Consider the following 19,681-nt stretch of genomic DNA (forward strand, 5'->3'; position numbering starts at 1 on the left):
TTCCATGAATTGCACTACTCAGTTATGTTTGGTGTGGAGACTGACATTTTGTTTCCATCTTGAACCATGCATTGTATTTCACTCAGCTTTTGCTTTATATATTAAAGAATCCTCTATTACGAAGTGTCTTCTGCCTTATAGGTTTTTACATAGTATTTCTTGGATGAAACAAGCAAATGGATATTTGTAACAACTTTCTAACCTGGAAATTTGTTTGCAGTTAGATTTGAAATTATGTAGATCCCAGGTCAAAGACTATTTCTTTCTGGTTGTTTTCTCATTGCAGAGTATGCTGGGAAACTTTTGAAAGAAGTGTTATCCAACTGTAGCACTGGATATTTAAATACTACTAAACATGTATTTTTACTTTTATTTGCAATGAGAGATAGATAAGAAACCATTCTTGCTTTAGCAAGTGCTGTTTAATTTAATTTATTAAAAGAAAGTGTGAGATTGTAATCTCATAAAGATCATTTCTAAACTGACCTTAGAATTAAAACAGTTTAAATGTTTGCCTCCAGACCTGGAAGAAGAAGAAAATTCAGGTCTGATCTACTCTTAGTCTGTTTTTTGTTGTCATTGAAAGTTTTATTTGCTAAGCTATAAACCTTTGAGAGATTAAGATGTCACACTACTGTTTTTTTTTCCTTTTTTTCCTTTTTTCTTTTTTTTTTTTTTTTCTTTCTTTCTGGTGTTGAAATCATTCCTGTGTTTTACAAGCACGTGTCTGTAATTACTCCAACTTTATGATTTATGAACACTCTTTTCATCTTAGCTGTGCACACAATTGTTCAAATTTCCTCTTTTTGAGCTTTCTGTATATGCTAGGTTCAAAGTCTCCATGCAAAGTCCAAAATAGCCCTTCAGATATGTGTATGCCAAGGAATGAGGAGGAGTTCCCTTAAATTTTATTTTTCTTTCATTGCTTAAATGTGTGATATAAGTGGAACTAAAGCTGACTTTTAACTGTGAGCAAACAGCCAAGGAACTATACTGGACTCCCATTCTGACAGTGATGCTGAAACTTACATCACACCATTGGCATCTGTGTTGCTGTTTCCATTTCCACTGAGTAATTGCTGGAATGCTAGGCCTGGCAACGCCGCATCTGTCTCACAATGAGGCTCAGGGATTGCTCGCTGGGGTACAAAGGAGGTCAGAAGGCATGGTACTTCTTCAACTGAGCAAATAGCTTGCTCCTTTCTTTCCTTCCATACTTTTTAATTTATTATTTTTAATATTCTACTTGCTTTGCACTGGGAGTTCCATGACACACCAATCTCCAAAGCTTGTATGAAACTGTTGAGAACTATGACTAGATTCTCTGAAAACTGTACTGTGCCAGTTTTCTCTACTTATGAGTGTCCAAAATTCCATGTGACTCAAAGCCTGGCCTACCTCAAAGAGCTGCTTTTCAGACAAAAACACTAAGTTTTTAAAATCACAGAATCCTGTAAACTACATCATTTCTACAGCAAGTGTCATCTGGATGTTATTTGTAGCATTATTTTTCCCCTTAATAGCAAAAATGGGAATGAGGATCGAAGACTATACAATTTTTTGTTTTCTATTCTTTCTGAATAAGCAGAAAAACAGACACAAGGTTCTGTATTATAGCTGAATTCCCTGCTGTCATCTGTAACTCAAAGAATGTGCTCCCCTCCAGAAAGTCAAAGTAGACAAACAGATATTTAGTAGAGGCTGGAGCTGGCTTGGGGGCTGCTTGCTATCACTTTTGCCATAGAAACATCCAGTTCTTGAAAGCAGAGTGTTTCCTTGTCTTGGGATGAAGCAAAGCACTTCCCAGAAATGAAATGTCTCTGATTAATGTTGCCCCTGGACAAGAAGTGACTGTTAAAAAAACAAGTTTAGTTGGTTTTGCTACCCATTAAATGCTAGTATGTTGTAGGCAGTTAACACTGATAGGTCTGTGAAACAGCTATAATAAAATCTAACGAACACCCACAAAATGTTTTAATTTGGCTTCATTTCCTTTGAAGGATTAGAAGAATAAGAAGATGCTTTGTTTCCCAGGAAACCTGGGTTAAAGGGTAATAACATTATACACCAAATTGAAAAATACTAAGAAAAAACAGCTTATCGAAATTATTGCTCAAGATTTATTTGGAAGGAATTTTTCTGCTATGTGTGATGTCTGAGATCATTTTGAGATAATCTAGTTTACTGAGTCAGCTAGAAGCGAGATGCTCTCCCTGAAGTTCAATGTATTTTGTTACTGCCCATTTGCTCTTTCATACATGCCCCTTAGCGTCTCCCTCTGTGTTGTCTTTTGAGACGTATTGTGTTGAAGCAGTAAATATTTTTCACTGACCTGGAAGTGGACAATCTGAACATGTTTTTTTTTTTTTTAATTATTATTATTATTTTTATTTTGTTCTTTTGTTTTCCTGTTATCTTTACTTCTATGTGGCATGTTGAAAAAATAATTGTGCCTAAGGTTCCTTCCACTGCTAATAAGAATGCCCTGTTCAGCCTGAACCCTATCACTCCATAAGCAAGAAGTGTGCTGCTTTTCACTTTGAAACTAAAATTATGTAGAAATAAGTGACCTTACTGTATGCATTGCTAGGAGAAAGAAAAAAAAATCCTCATGTGTACACCTCGTTATTATGGTAATAACATTGCTGTAATATAATGTCCTAAAATACATTCTCATAGTATCCAAATCAGCTAATACTTTGGAATTGCAAAGAATATGGCCCAAACATCAAGGATAAAAAATAATTTTATTCTTCGGATATGTTCCATTAGCCACAGTGTAGAATGTGATAAAAGTACAAATAAAAATATAGTAGGAAAGGATAGCACAGGATACAACACAGTCTTATCTTTTACAGACTTTCCCAGTTCTTCCTGGGCTGCATATACCAAGAAGTAAATGCACACTTGTATATACTTTTCTCTGATGTTTATAGCCTTCTCAGTGTGAAGGAATGAAATTACAATTCTAATTCTTGCAGACTATGTTCAGGTACTACTAGTGCTTCTTTGTCTTAATGCCCAGTGACCCATGAAAAGGCTGTTTTTCCAGAGCTTTCAGCTTTTATTTGTTCACTTATTCTGGGCTCAGGATGGTTTCTCAAATCTATAAGGCATGTATCACAGTCAGAGTGAGGCCCATGAAATAGGAGATGTTCTGGAGAGACTGGGCTACTGGAGTGTTCCCACAATTGTGAGTTCATGAGAACTTTTCCTAGCTCAGCCTTGAGGTTTATTCTGATGTAAATCTGTTCCAATCTTTAGGGAATTAAAGTCTAATACAAAAGATGAGTGACTTATTTCATGATGGCATGGGAATGTCTATTAGAGAAAGCCTATAAAAAGCTTTGCTAATCTCTGTGCTGCATGCCATTATCTAGAGGAGGGTGCACAGTTCTGCTTGTTGCCTGGATGACAACAGGGTTCCTTTACTGTCTCAGGAGAAGAAATCTGTGGTAATGTAAGGTACTGCATGCATTTCCAGCCACTCCAGGAATATGCCTGGGGCAATTTCTTGGGGGCCCTTGTAATTTCATGCAATGAGCACAGAGGTCCCGAAGGCCCCAGCTCACAAGCTGTGCCACAGGATGGGACGTGCTGTTGCTGCTGTCTTGATTTGAAAATTGTTTGAGCCCAATAGGAAAGTGAAACTGGTCCAAAGGGAATGGAAAGTGTGTGCCTCAGGATCAAGGATGCTTACTAGACAGGTTTGAAACTACACATTTCTGTGGTACTTCAAAAATGTGTCATGACTGGAATGTGAAACAGTAGAACTGACTGGTGGAATTGGCCACATATTTTCTGCATTTCACTTTATTGACACAAAGGACAGTGGTGATTTGTAACATGATGAGAAATAAAATTTCCACCAGTGAGTTCTGTAAGTTGTATCAGCTCCTGGGGAGTGAAAAAGCAATGTATTGCCTGGCATGCTCCCACCAACAGACTCTGGCTTCAGTTCAGACTTACTTCCAACTGGCATAATTATTCTAGCAATGGAAGACAAAGACCATAAGCAACAGGGATTGAGTAACACTTGTAGGGCTTGCACCTCATTATAATGGTGTATGAGGTTGCCCAGTAAGCATCAGAAATCCTTAGAGAGAAGTGTCTGCATCCACAGAACTACTTTGAGGTAGCAATTGATGGAGGTATAGACATTTATTTTGATTTCACTGGATAATTACAGCAGCACAAGGTAATGTATGAACTGTAGAAGGTGCTCAGTATCACTGAGAAATGCTCAATAAAACCCAGGGCAGATGGATATCTGAACATGAATTGTTTCTTGTCTTAATGTAAAATTATTAAACAGAAGAAATAAAAGGAACTGAAAAAGTCTAGTAAGCCTTTATATATGTGTATATAAATATTTCAATGGTGCTTGACAGCTTTCATTCTTTATTAACCTCTAAATCACATAGACAATATTTTGGAGTTAAAAAGCTGCAACATTAGTAGCATTTTGTTATTGTCATATCTGGGGGACCACCAAGCTGCATGCTGTACCCTCATTACAGAAATGTGATTTTTCTCTTGGCAGAGCTCTACCTATGTTGTATCAGAAAAATGTTTGGACATAGAGTTATCTAAGAGAAGTTTTGTTTTCTTTTACAAGGAATCTTCAGTCCATCAGGATGATGGTAAATGACTTTGTTTTTGGAGAGATTTCTCTGTTCTATAGGCTGGATAATGGTAATGGCTCCACTTCCAATAGCTTGACTATAGTTAGCCATGTGAAGGACAGGCAAGAGCAGAATCCTTCTCCTCACTCGTAGAGTAGATTTCTCTGCTTGGCTGCATGTTGACTTCAATGGTTTCTACACATAAGATGCCTAAATATACGATACTTTAGTGGGTTTTATAGCCCTCCTCCCCATCCACAATTCTTACTAAGCCCTGTAAGGAACACTCATCATGGACTGTTAAATTAAGATGTTTATAGGCTGGAAAAGGAAAATCATGGACATACTGGGACATACTTTACTATGTTGGTCCTATTTCTTAAGGGTCCTTATTCCAAACATGATAGTATCTGATTTGCTTTTCCCTTCGCATGCCTTTGTGAGAACAGCTCTTCTGCTCTGGCTTGAAAATTTCACAACTCATGCCAATTTTAGTCATGAGAATGAGAAGATAATAGAGAAAGCCATTATGAACAACAGTCATGCAAACAAACTGATGCAAGGGCTTACCACTGGAGACAAGAAAAAAATAGATTTGAATAGCTACAAAAATGATAAGCGAGGTATGTTGGGGACTCCTTGGGTATGAAGCTAGAAAATAACAGGGGAACTTTAGTCTGGTACCTGGTTTGCTCATAATTTTTAAAAAAGTTAATTTTGATGAAAGAAATGTTTTGAAAGAGGAAAAAAAAAAAAAAGCAAAAAACAAAAAAACAGCATGTTTTTATGAAAGCTTTTAAGTTATTCAGCAGTAATGGATTTCTCCAAACAACAGCTGTGGGATAGCTGGGCTCTTCCTCAAAAGACCTCTAGTTATCAGAACACATATTTTGCAGAGTCATGATGTCTAAATAGTTTTCTTCAGACTTAGTCACTAGATGACCTTTAATGTTAGTTAAAATTCTTGTGCTAAGGAGATTCACTTACTTCTGAGCTTGAAGGGACTATAGCATGAGCAAAAATGTGTGCACAGAGATAGATAATGAATATTATCTATCTTGAAATAGAAAGATAGAAAAAGGGAAAATATTGCCGCAGAGGACATATTAGCACATGGACACACATACAATGTGAAAGTAGAGTTTATGCAGGACTTCAGGGGAAAGTACAAGAGGATAAGGAATTAAGACATGAAACAGAGGAATTATAGGAAATATATTGATGCAATTATCCTGTGATACTGTATGTTTACAACAAGAGAAAAATTCTGTCAGGGAGAGCTGCTGATCCTAGCTGCAGCTGCTACTTCTGATTGGAAAGTTGCCATACTTCTAAATAGATTTCAACATTTTCCCAGGTCTTAGAAGTAATAGAAAAGGCCATTAAGAGTGGAATAGGATAATGAAGTTAGCAAAAATTGAGAAAAAGCTATTTGAATTTCATTGTCTTTTGAACTGAAGGGCAGAATTTGAGATGCAGTTCTAGCATTTAAATTTGTATGTGTAAAGATGAGCCAAATGACAGGATTTTTATTTTGAAATCATTCAACAGCTGGATAGGTCAGGCTGTCCTTTATTTCCACTATTCTCACTTTTTTTTTTTTTTTTTTTTTTTTTTCCCCTGTTCACTTTTTAAAACAAACATCACTGACTTCCAAAAGGCTAGTACTAGGGAAGTACTCCCCCTGTCCTATTATTGGTATTCTTATGGTGTTTCTTTAAGCATTTACTGTCAGATACTAAAAAAGTCGATGGGCCATTGGTATGACTAGAATGTATGTTTGTATATCTGGCGTTTCTTTCAAGTCAGTTCTGAGAATTTTCACAACTCTGCAAGATGTCTGAAACAATATTAGTCCACAGCCTGTACTCTTCCCATTTCTACCTTTAGTCTGGAAAAAATGAATCCATTTGGTGCCTGAGTTTATCATCTTTTCATGGTCACACTACTAAATAAGTGTATTAGTTTAATAAGAAGCCTGTTTCAGAAGGGCTGTGCACCTGCACCAGGAAATCTTCCAGAAACATATATTATGAGGTGATCTAAGCATGCTCATTATTCAGACTGAATAGCTCTAAAAGCGAAATTGACTCAGGTAGGGAAGTAATTTGAATAGAAAAGTAAGATTTACTTTACCATTTCAGAAAATTTTAATTATGGCCAACAAGCTACTAAAAATGCAGTAGGTAAAAAATAAAATTTACTTTGGTATATGTATATTAAAAGTTTGGAAGGAAAAGAAACTGAAAAAGTAAGTAGAATGACTATACCTTTTTTTTCCAGAATGGTAATGCGCTAAAGCCATCTATTTTAAGAAAATAATTCCAGCAACAGCATTACTTCATAAACAGATGGAATGGTCAAGAAAAATTCAGAGCATATAGTAAATGTTGCTATTTTGCATTTTGGGAATAAAACAGGTAATTGCCTGTGGAACTAGTGATAGCTATTGTTCAGCAACTTTACAAAAAAAAAATAAAAATCACAATGACCATCGGTTTTTCAGTCAAAGCAGTTGCTCAGAGTAGCTTATGTCATAAAATTATACAGACCTGTGGAAAAAATGTTTCAAGTCAAATGCAAAACCTCTTATTTAGTCCCACAAAAAGTGAGAAAAACACAGACTAGATATTCTGAAGTCACACTAGAGGGCACTTGAGCTGTTTCTTCTAAAGTAATTAGAGGTCAGAGTAGCAGGATGCTTACACAGGAGCAACAGTGGACAGAACTGAGCACTAGAATTAGTAGGATTTATAAGTATCATGTTGGGAGAGTAGTTTGTGATCTTTCCCCATGGCCTACTGTGGGCAAGTTGGTGTAAATTTCCAGGTGTAAATTTTTCTTGTTGGTAATACAAGCAATTAGGAAAAAAAATAAAGATTGCTGGTAGATTGCAATAGTATTTTGTGCTTGTACATGGATAAATCACAGAAATGTGGAGTATTTTAGGAGTTCAAAATGAAATCTAGTCTGAATTAGAACCAGTTGTCCAAAGAGTTCACAAAATCACAGAATCATTTAGTGTGGAACAGACCTCCAAGATCACTTTGTCTGACCTATAACCTAACACTAACAAGTCCTCCATTAAACCATATCACTAAGCTCTACATCTAAACATCTTTTAAATACTTAAAAAAAAAAAAAAAAAGTTAAAAAAAAAAGTATAAAAAGTTGAGCTGACCTATGGAGTCTGCTCCTGTAGTATTGCTCTTGCTCCAGTTCTGTCCTTTCCCTGTATAGTATGATGCCCTTAAAATTATTGCTATTGTAGAAATGCAACAAATAGTTTTTAACAGCATTTCTATAAAGTGTCTGTAATGAACATAAAATGCTTTGGTTTGGAAGGGACATAAAGATCCCCTAGTTCCACAACCCCCGGCCATGGGCAGGGACACCCACCACTTTTTGCTCAAAGCCCCATCCAACCTGTCCTCAAACACTTCCTGGGATGGGGCATCCACAGCTTCTCTGGGCAACCTGCTCTATTGCCTCACCACCCTCATAGTAAATAATTTCTTCCTACTATCAATCTAAACCTACCCTCATTCAGTTTAAAGCCGTTACCCCTTGTTCTATCACTAAACCCCCTGACAGGCTCCCTCCCCAGCTTTCCTGTAGGCCCCCTTTAGGTACTGGAAGGCTGAACAAGGTCTCCATGGAGCCTTCTTTTCTCCAGGCTGAACAACCCCAGCTCCCTCAGCCTGTCTTCATAGGAGAGGTGCTCCAATCCTCTGATCATCCTTTTGGGTCTCCTCTGGACTTGCTCCAACAGGTCCATATCCTTCTTGTACTGGGGTATTCCAGGTGGGGTCTCACAAGAGCGAACTAGAGAGGGAGAATCACCTCCCTCACCCTGCTGGCCATGCTGCTTTTGATGCAGCCCAGGCTACAGCTGGCTTTCTGAGCTGCAAGTGCACTTTGCTTGCTCATGTTGAGCTTCTTACCAGCCAACACCCCCAGGTTCTTCTCACGGATGCTCAATCCATTCTCTGCCTAGACTGTTGTCCACCCAGATGCAGGACCTTGCACTTGGCCTTTTTGAACCTCATGAGGTTTGCACAGGCCCACATCTCAGGCCTGTCAAGGCTGTTCTGGATGGCATCCCTTCCCATCGGTGTGTCAGCTGTACCGCACAGCTTGTTGTCAATGGCAAACTTGCTGAGGGTGCACTCAATCCCACTGCCTAGGTTACCAACAAAAATGTTAAATAGCACAGTCCCAATACCAACCTCTAAGGAGCCCCTTTAAGGTTTATTTTATAATAAATGAATTCAAAAATAATTTTATAAAAAATAAATTTGAAGACTAAGAAGATAGTATAGGCCATCCAGTAGACCCCATGCTTTGTAACTTATTACAGAATTTCAGAGGTTTGGGTAAAAAGTAAATAGATATCTATCTTCTGCCAAGTTTGGAAAGCATATATAAATTTATTTGGGTAAGGATTTAAGCTTCCATTTCTCTCATTCCTCAAGTATTCATTGTTCTTCAGAAATTAGTGGAATGTAGTGGACAGGGGCATATATCTACTCTTTACTACAGGCATTTTAATCTAATTTATGTATCTAATACATACTGCTGTCAATAGAGTACACCAGTAGAAACCCTGATCACCTGAATCCTCCATGTTTTTATTAGCTTTTGGAAAGCTTCTCTCTTGCATTTTTTTTTTTTTTTTTTTGCTGTTCAGTTGAAATCAGAACTTAGAGCATATGGGCAATAAAAAATGTCACATTGTAGTAACCCCATAAATGGCTACAGAACTATATGCAGGAGAACCTGTCTGGCTGCATGCTTAACCTTTTGGGTGCCAGGAGTTACCCCAAGACCACAGGTAGGCCAATGCTGCTGTAGTTTGATTGCTCTGAGATAAAAATCACTGTACTTCATTCAAAGCAGTGATTAAAAAAAAAAAGTCTCAAAGTGAATTGGACTTGTAAATGGGAATAAGGTTTAGTAACCTTTTAGACAGAAAATTGGATAAACAAAGAGGAAGGATTTACTTTTATTGCCTTCTTGTTTCTTTTTTTAAAACCAGCAACTTATTTTTACCAACCTGAAATAATTAATGTAGTCCCACAAATGCCACGAGACAGAACAATAATTACTGTAATTTCACAAGATGTTTCCCTATATATCTTTCCTTGACTGTTTTGCTCTCTAATTGTATATAACCAGATATAAAATTTCTTGTTCCAGAAGACTGTGATCAACTCTTGGCACGCTTGTATCACACTGATTAATTTCTAGAATTTATAATTGAATATGATTGTCATATTCATATTCATTTGTGGTTGTCCTGGTTTCAGTTAGGACAGAGTTAATTTTCTTCCTAGTAGCTGGTAGAATGCTATGTTTTGGCTTAGGATGAGAAGAGTGCTGATAACACGCTGATGTTTTAATTATTGCAGAGCAGTGCTTACACCAAGCCAAGGACGTTTCAGCTTCTCACTCTGTCCTGCCAAAGGGCAGGCTGGGGGTGCAGCAGAAGCTGGCAGGAGACAGACCCAGGACAGCTGTCCCAAACTAGCCACAGGGGTATTCCATACCATCTGGGGTCATGCTGAACAATATATAGGGGTGGCTAGCCAGGGTGGGGGGGCCAAACTGCTTGGGGTTAGGCTGGGCATCAGTCAGTGGGTGGTGAGCAATTGCATTGTGCATCACTTGTTTCATACACATTATTATTAGTAGTAGTATTATCATCATTATTGTTATTATTATTACTGTTATTATTATTTTCCTGTCTTAATAAACTGTCTTTATCTCAACTCACAGGCTTCACTTTCCCATTTCTCTCCCCCATCCCAGAGAGGGAGGGGGGAGGATGAGCGAATGGCTGTGTGGTGTTTAGCTACTGGCCGGGTTAAGCCACAACAGTGGTCAGTTAGGAACCAGATATCAGAGCTATGTAATCATGTTCCTCAAATGTACAACCTACAGAATACTCAGCCACAGGAGTCAGATATTTTCATTAACTCATCTCAACATATCAAGTACTGGTTAATATTCACTGTTACTGTATTATTATATTGTGTTGATTTATTATATTACTGGACAACTTATGCCATCTGCATGGGAAAGAGAACTTACCTTTTAGGATATAATAGTGTTTACCTCTCTAGTAGGAGTTTTCTTTGTCTCTTATGTATGGTACTGCTTCCCTAAGCTGTGTAGCTGAGGAAAACAAGGTAAATCTAAACGAAGATCCATGATAAGTTATTAGAAGGTCTTTTTCCTTGATTCTTTTTTTTTTTTTTCAGTAAAATAAGCTGCATCAGTTATTAGTACCTCTTACTGCATACAGGGAAGAATCAAGTGAAGTAAATTAAATGGCAATAAATCTTGTGTTAGCCAATGTTTTCTTTGACAAATGGGTAATGTCATGGAGTCTCTGTAACAAATGTATTGATGACATCAAGGTGCAAAAAGCTGCCAGAATAGTGGAAGACAGAAGTAGAATTGCTGGCAGATGAGGGGAAACCTCTAAAAGAATAGTTGTAACTTTAAAATGACAAGAGGGAACTATTTATTTATTTATTTATTTATTTATTTATTTTGGAATAAGCATCATAGCATCATCACACACTCAGGATTGGAAATAAATGTCTGGGTAAAATATGTATTGAAGAATCAGGGAGAAACTGCAATTTGAGCAGAAAATCTTGTAGGGAAGGAGGCATATGTACTGCTTGTTATGGACAGATCACAGTTTGTAAGATGAGCATGATCATTAATACTCATATAGCCTTTTCTGCTCCTCAGGAAAGATGGGGTCTACTCAGAAACAGTCCAGACCAAGTTTAATCTCTCTTATTCCTCTTCTGAATTGTAAATACACGATAACTCCATAACATTTCCTTTATATATCCAATGTATGCATCAAATTGTTTCTCTGTGAACTCTGCAAACAAATATTACAAAGAACATTAATATGGTGCAGCCCAGATGGAGTGGTATCTGACTCTGAATGTAGACAACAAATACACAAATGACAAAAGTAGGATGAATATAGAAGCTTACTTTCTCATAGCACTGTGCTCAAAATATTGCTGTCTTTTTTTCTAGTTGTCTTGTTTCAGTTTCTTAGAAATGTAGGAAGCCTAAATTCATTTCACCAATACTTACAGTTAGCAGTCAAAGGCCTTTTTCATAGGTGTCTTCTGCATTTCTGGACTAGTTAGATGAGTTTTTGTGGATGCTGGTTTAAGGTGGTGATTCAGAATGCCTTTGAGAACATGACTTTGCTTGTGGTGTTGTTTGAATTATGTTTGAAATCACAGGATTTCTCTTGCTGCTGATGTTGGTTCATATCTGGTTTTCTTTTTAACTTTCACAGGTCCTTGAGAATTAAGCATTTCTGGCTATTGCCCTGGAATTTGAGATGTTGTGGGAGAGTCACTATTCCCAGATCACCACCAGTTTATCTTTCTACTCACATTTATGTTGAGTGTTTATGTGCCTGTCTTCTGTATACTTTACAGATGTGCCTTGTTGCAAACATTTCAGTAGATACAGATCAGTCTTTTGTCTGACTCAATATGGTGTTTTAATGCTTTTAAGGTAAAGATGTTTTTTAGTGCTGAAATTGTGACCATCTATCATCCTTTCCTGACCTGACTACACAACCGATGACTGCCTGCTTCTCTTGATCATGTACAGGGAAGGACATAGATAACCCATCTGAACTGTGTTTGTTACTGAACATTTTGAGTTCTTTTTTTCTGAGCAGTAACTTGGTGTTGTTGTTTATTTATTTATTTATTTATTTTTAGTGATGCCCCTGAATTCTAGATTGAGCTCTGCTATATCTCGATGGAACCTCCAAGTTTTATGGTTGGACTGGATGATTTTGTAGATCCTTTCCAGACTTGTGTTTCTATGAAAACACCATGAAAGGTGTTCTTTGGTGAAACTGTTGATCATTGTTTAAGTGTGTATTGTATCCTGCTCAAGAAGCAGCTTTCATATAATGACACCTTGTATAGCAAATGTTTTTAAAACAGTATCCTCTATTTTGTAGGGTTTGTTTCTTTCAGGATAACAGGGCCCTCCTATATTTGCAGGAGTTAGGGATTTTTGCTCTTTACAAGAGTTGCAAAGTGTTTACTAAGACTTTAGCTTCCAGTTTAGGTAGAGATACAGTAAAAAGAACCTTGCAACTGAATTTAAGATCCTCCACGGAGAAAAAAATGTCTGGAAGCAGCTTAGTTCTTTGCATTGAACTGTTCAAGTTGAACTTCCAAGTTTCTAATCAAATTCTGAAACCAGATGGAAGGAAAATGTGAGGAGTAATACAAAAAGTATGTTGCAGAGAAGATCAAATGGAAGAAAGAAGATGAAAATGTTCTCAATTGACTGCAGAGTTCCTTCACGAACAGCTTTACAGGAGAATAACCCTGTTCATACTGCACCTTTATTCCTTTATTTTGTCTGGAGGTGTACACATGAAACAAAATAGCCTTGTGCAGTTGGAGGGAATGCATTGCAATGTTGCTCATGTCAGCATTGAACAGCTTTAATTTTTTTTTATTATTATTATTTTTTTATTTTGTGTGTGTGTGCGTGTTACTGATTTCGATATAGTTAATTAACAGGCTTTCTGTGATCTCTAAAGGCTTTGTTTACGGTATCCTTATCTGAGAAAAACAAGAATCGAAAACAAGTGTCTTCTCTACTGGTAAAATTTTGTTGTGATTTCTTTTACTTTGAAGCAGTAGAATGACTTCTGTGCTCTTGTATGGAAGAGCAAGAGTTAGGAGATCCAACAGCTCAAGAAAGAGAAGGAAAAAAAAAATGAAATCACTCTAACGAACAAGATGTGTCCTTATTCAGAGAACGGGAATACCATTCTTTCCTTCTTTGGGGAATATATGAGCAGAAAAATGAACTGAGAGACAATAACATGAGTGTCGTCAAAGTATTCCAAAAAATAGCTGAGACTTGTGCAGATGCCAAGTCTAACTTTGGCTGATTCTCTTTTAGGAATTTTGTAGAGCAATTTTCAGAATTCTATTAATACAACATGCAAATATACTTCAGACACTCTGGGTCTGTGCTGTGGGAGTAAAGTGTTTTTTGGTGATTTTCAGAGGCCAAGAACATGTATGTCTTTTGAAACACAAACTTTAATCATATATGTGAATTGAAGATGTTTAAATGTTACAGCACAGGGAAAGAATCGCACAGAATCACAGAATGTTAGGGATTGGAAGGGACCTTGAAAGATCATCTAGTCCAATCCCCAAAGGGGACTGTGAAAGAGGAGTGAAAAGAATATATAGCATAAGTAGAACCAAATGTCAGACGTAAGAAAAATAAAATGATGAATATTGGTACTTTTTTTGGACTACATGCCACAGTCGTGGACAGTAGCAAGTACCTTTGCTGCCTCTGTATCCAGGATTCAGAGTTTTATATAAACTAGTGTTCTGCCACTCTTTGTATCATAACAGCATGCCCCATGGTCTGTGCTGCCAGCAAGGTGAATGCTGGCATTCACCATTTAAAATAGCAAAAAGTTGCCCCATCAAACACTATCATTTGTTGATAACATGTTATGTTATCATTCTTAACATACCAACTGATCTGGTTTAAGGTGGTTAACAGCATATGTATCAAAGATATGGCAGGATGTAAGACCTGTGATACATGCTAATTATGATATATGACATATATAATAATGGATGATTGTAATGATACATGCCATGGCAGGAAACATCATGATATGTCTGTGTCTTGTGGTTGATTACTTTCTGCAGCATTTTACTTCCTGTTATGGTAGGTATGTGTTATGGAAGTGAATGTACATTGCTGGGTTCTTCTTTGTAATCCCTAATGACCTCTTTCCAGTGTTGAGGTGAGTTTGTCTTCCCAAAGATGAATTTGGGAATATATCCTCAAGCTTCAGTTCAGTTATGAAAACATGGTGTTTTTGGTCATGCAATGAATAATATTGTATTCTAATTGCTTTCACTCTAAGCCTGTTCCAGAAGACAAAGATTTGTCTGAATATCTTTGATCTATGAGTTCCAGAGGCTAATCAAATCTGTTATTGTGGGATTATGCCCATAACTTAATAAATGGTAAATTGCAGTTGACTCTTGGTGACCTCAAAGATGTCTTGATTAGCATAATTTAATATTTCAGTTGTTGGTTAGAATATTGTTTCTTGCTGTATTCTTCATTTTTCATAGATTTTGAGATTTGATGGTAATTTTTTCTGCCCTTTCTCCCCCCTCCGCCCCCCTCCCCCCCTTTTCTGTAAAAACATAAGAATTAGTTCTTTATTGAGTGGCAAAATACATGCTGTTGATTAGGTTCTTCAGATCTCATAGATCTGAGACCCGTAGGTGTTTTACTGTGTTCTTTTGTTTCGGGCTTAAATTGTATCCAGAGCTTTACCAGCTATTAAACAAGAATGTATACTAGCTTTTTTCCTTTTGTAAGTATCTGGTTTTGGTCAGAGTTGGAAACGGGACTAGTGAATCCTTTGTTCTGAGTACAACAGTGTTGTTCTTTTTAATGGTCTAAACATTCTAGTAACAAACCCAAAACTTAAGTTGCATTGGCACTATGGGCAGCATGGAAGTATCACAGAGGATTCTTCTGTCAGTTAAATCAGAGTTATATTTCTATTTTCTTTCTGCTATCGATATTACATAACTTCAAGCAATTGCATTTTTCTCAGGAAAAGATATTGTTTTTGAGTACATCAAATGTGTAGATGTGGTGCATTTGCATCTCATGGTGCCCAGTTTATATAAAATGGGGTCCTCAGTTGTGCTGGAATATGTTTGAGTGGATGAATAAAACCACCTCTTGGTATTATCATGAGTGGATATTTGTTTTCAAGAGCATAATGAAGAAAAAAACACCTTTAAGGTGGTGAGTATATTAAAAACGTACGTTTCTTTGAAAAAGGAGAAAAAATATTTAATGCTCTGGAAGTTGATTTATATTCACGGTCCTTTCATCCAATGTAGAATAAGTGAGATGTATTAGTGGAACTAACTGCCTGAGTTAATTCTTTTAAGTAGCCATTGAGCTTTTACAGTTTTTACATGTTACTTATCTAGGGGTATAAAAATAGCCCATAAGGATATTGCCAAGTCATACTAACCAGCCTCAAGACCTCGGTGTAAAAATCCTCTCACGTTCACTTGTACTCTTTGACAGTGAGAATATTGTTGGCTATACAGAGACATTCTCTGTGTGGTCAGAGCTGGCACAGTATGCTGAGGGCATTTTTTCTCCTCCAGTATAGCTCATTTTAGAGCTGGCAGTTTGGATAGTGTGGTCCAATACAAGATGCTGAAATGTTTATTTGATTCCTTGTTCATTCTTTTCTTGTGAAAGAGCATAACTTCCTCTCTTAAATTTATGCAAAAGGAAGAGGCTAAACAGAGGCTTAGATACTTTAATAGGAATACCAAAGTCCTTTTTAGGGTCTAAAAGGGGAATAAATTGTTTTTGGCAAGCTTAACAAGGTTATTGGTTTTGCTGCTATTGGCTCAAATGTCCTCTATTTTTTGTCTTGGTTTTCTTTTAACTCCTTCTCCCACAGCCATAAAATCAACCATTGTTCCCATGGATCTTTAAGTTCAGCACCTCTTTCTAGGGCTGGATTGTGTGCAAAGGCACCATCATCATCAGCTTCCTAGTTCTTGAGAAAAGTGGTCTCAGCTGTATACTGTTACTGTTTCAAAATACACCTCAGATAAAGTCTACGCCATTGTTTGTAACATAAGTTAACATGATTTATCATGGAGAAACGCCATGCCATTCTGCTTATTCTATCACACTGAGAAAATAAATATGAGACGTTTCAGTTTGACCTCTGATTTAGAAACAAAGTGAATTTAAACACTGAGAATAAACATAAAATGAAGGACATACATTTTGAGAACTAATAACTCATTCCTACATACTCTGGCTTTTTATCTTTCACTATTGAATAGCTTCTGGCTTATGAAGAACATTTCGTTCATTCATGGCAAAAATAGGAATGAAAACAGCAGTTAGCACTGCATCTAACAATAATTTAACAAAAATACTGAATTAGCATTACCCGTGGTCAGTGGCAGATAAGGAGGTTTCTCCAGATTATTTCATATTTCAGTTTCTCATGTTTTATGGTTTCTATGGGCTTTTGGTAACATTCCAGTAAACAGAGTATGAGGAAAAGCTCAATAATGGTGTCTTCTGAGGCAGAAAGGATATTCATAAACATACTATCACAAGGGGACTATAAGAATATATTTTTAATGAACTTCTAACCACATGTGTGTCAAGCTTTCAGACATAAATAATTATTTCTGTGTTATGTGAATGTGCGCATATAGCAACTTTGCTGTTCAGAGCAATTTGGAACAGGAAGACTGAAAATTGATAAAACTGATGAAGGGGCTACAACGCCTGTGGTAGGTACACCAAGATTCAACACTATGCAACTGGCAAAGTAGTCTTTGGGCAAACTGAAGGCAAAGGCAAAAATGCCTTTGAGGGTAGAAATGTTCTGAGGGAGAAGTGTTACAGAGGTATGTTCACTGAAGTGTCATCTATGCATGTAGGATGATTCCAAACCACTCTGTTGCAATAAGAAAGAGAAAACCAAAAGGGGGCAGGAAAAAAAAAACAGTGTTTGGAAGTGTTGTTCTAGACTAGTTGGTGAGAAAAAATGCAGCAGGCTAGGTTTAAGTACTGGAAATTAGGAAGGCAAAGTCTCTAAGGAGCTGAATTGTAGCTAAGGAAGTTGTGTTCTGCATTTGCTGTCTCATTGGTTCTTGTTGGCAGACATACTTCAGTAAAAGCATTTTACCATTTTGTTTTCTGTCTGTTCAAAGTGGAATAACTTGTGGCCTAAGCTGGGTATCAGAGCTAAGTCTTTCTGATGTACCTGAGAAGACACCAAGGGAGCCTATTAGTATCACTACAGAATTTTAAGTTGGGATGGACGTAAATTCTCTTCTCCCCAGCCTATATGCTGTGTGATTCCTGAGAGTGCGAAAAAGGGATGTAGCTGTACATTAGCTATTCCAGCATAACTCTGCAGTGAACAGAAAGCAAATCTCAATCTGGAAGTAAAATGTGAGCACAGATGGAAATGTTTATGGTTATGAAAGTATTTGGATGACAGAATGGGTATGCCTGGCATCCAAATCAATTCACTCACTGAGTTCCCTTTTACCTAGTAATAGTGGCCCCGTACTCTTGGTACTTCCTTGTGGTGGTCTTGACCACAACAGCTTGTCTCTTCATCTTTTTTTCTTCGCTGTAGAAACCATTGTATATTGGGCAACAGTCACTTCCCTCAGCTTGATGGTGATGCTCTGTCTAGTGCAGCACAGCAGAGATGCTTCCAATCTCATGCTGTATTTGCTCTTTCCGACTTCCAGTCCTTACATGCTTACATCTCCTGTTTGAGCACTGAATGAGGAATAAAATCTTTTTAGCTAAGTATTTCCTAAGGGCTCTTGAAAGTCAAAATCTAAAGGGTCAGGAGGAAGAATGTTCTGAGAAGCAGGTTAAGTGAAAGCTTCCTGTTCTAGTGTCCACATGTACCTCCTTATTCTTTGTTTTCTGTTTCAGGACTGTCATGATATTTGGGTTAAACAGAGCTGAACCAAATGGCTAGTGTTAGAGATCATGATCATGACTGCATGTTTGCATGATGCTCAGTTCTTGCTGAAGTCCCTTTAGAGCGTTACTTCCAGTGAATAGACCATTCACTCTGCAAAATGCAGTCATAGCATGATGTAGTTTTTTTAATGTCTTCTTGTAAACTTTCTGTTACAGGCATACCACAGGCACACACCTCAGGAGTGTTGATTAGTGCAGTACTTTGTCTAAACATTTTCCCACTGGATCCAATCCAGTCTGGGATTGCAACTGTCGTGAGAAGGCAACAAATCATTCTGAGAAGTATCTAAATTTGCACCCATTGGTCAGAGCAATGTTTATGAACAGACAGAGTCACATGACAGAGGAGAGGGTACTCTTGAACCCTGCTAGTAATATGTGCTAAAAAAGTACCAGAGCTCCCTTTTTTTTTTTTTTTTTGTATGAGTAAACCACAGAACTACGTTTTTCTTGTTTGAACAACCCCTGGTAGAATGTCATGGGAAAAAATGCCAGGAAAGCAACTGGAGTCAGCCCAGAAACATTTTCGATGCTCATAATTACTTTATTTCTTATAACAAACAACAACACAAACAAATCAACAAACAGCCTTTTCAGAAATGTGCATATTCTTTGAAAAAGTATTTCAGGGCATTACAGTGATTGAGACATAGTACCTATGTGAAAAATGCAGATAGGAAACTGTAAAGAGTAAAATAAATGCCACGTGTATACATTTTTTTCCCTCATTTTCAGTCCTATCTCCAAATAAACAACAACAACAAAAAAACACCCCACAATGTAAATCATTGTTTACTTTTTATATAGTCACCTTTGTATCTAGTATCTTGTATCTACAAGATACTTGAAAAGGATCGGTCTTGCAAAGAGTTGTGTTTAGCATTTTTTTTTCTCTCAAACGACCAGAGAAAATGAACAAGGAGGTCTCATATCTCCTTGGGCCCCTTTGAACACTCTAGAGTGTTGCTTCTGTCCTCCGTTTCTAGGTTGATTATAATTTAATGTTATTGGTGACACAATCTTCTAATTTCAGGAAGATGTATCTTAATTAGATTGAAATTTGGGCATTTGTCAGTAGCCCTGAGCTTATACAGCAGTCTGCTACTCCTGGAATGGCTGGCCTTAATTTTTATAGTGCCATTCTCCTTGTGCTGACTCTGGAAATTGTAATCAGAATAACTGATCCAACTTACAACATAGCAGAAAGCCTTTAAGATTTTTCAGAACTTTCTTCACATGGTTTTCCTTCCTGTGCAGAAAACAAGGAGGAAGCATGAAGACTTCAGCAGAAGGGTGCCAAGTTTACTTGCAAGTAAATGAAACATTTTTTTTTTTTCTTCGTGTGTCAGTAATTAGTCATACTTACCTGGCAAGTAAGAAGATGATATTATCCGTTATAGATGGCTTTCCTGCAT

At 37.2% G+C, this 19,681-nt stretch overlaps 1 long non-coding RNA gene across 10 annotated transcripts in view; it reads left to right on the forward strand.

Moving 5' to 3' along the window:
• LOC119712954 (uncharacterized) overlaps positions 1-19,681 on the forward strand; it is a 120,181-nt gene that overhangs the window by 28,040 nt on the left and 72,460 nt on the right. The gene's annotated exons all lie outside the window — the stretch shown is intronic.

Source organism: Anas platyrhynchos, chromosome 27, assembly GCF_047663525.1.
Source record: "Anas platyrhynchos isolate ZD024472 breed Pekin duck chromosome 27, IASCAAS_PekinDuck_T2T, whole genome shotgun sequence".
NCBI classification, from domain to species: Eukaryota; Metazoa; Chordata; class Aves; order Anseriformes; family Anatidae; genus Anas; species Anas platyrhynchos.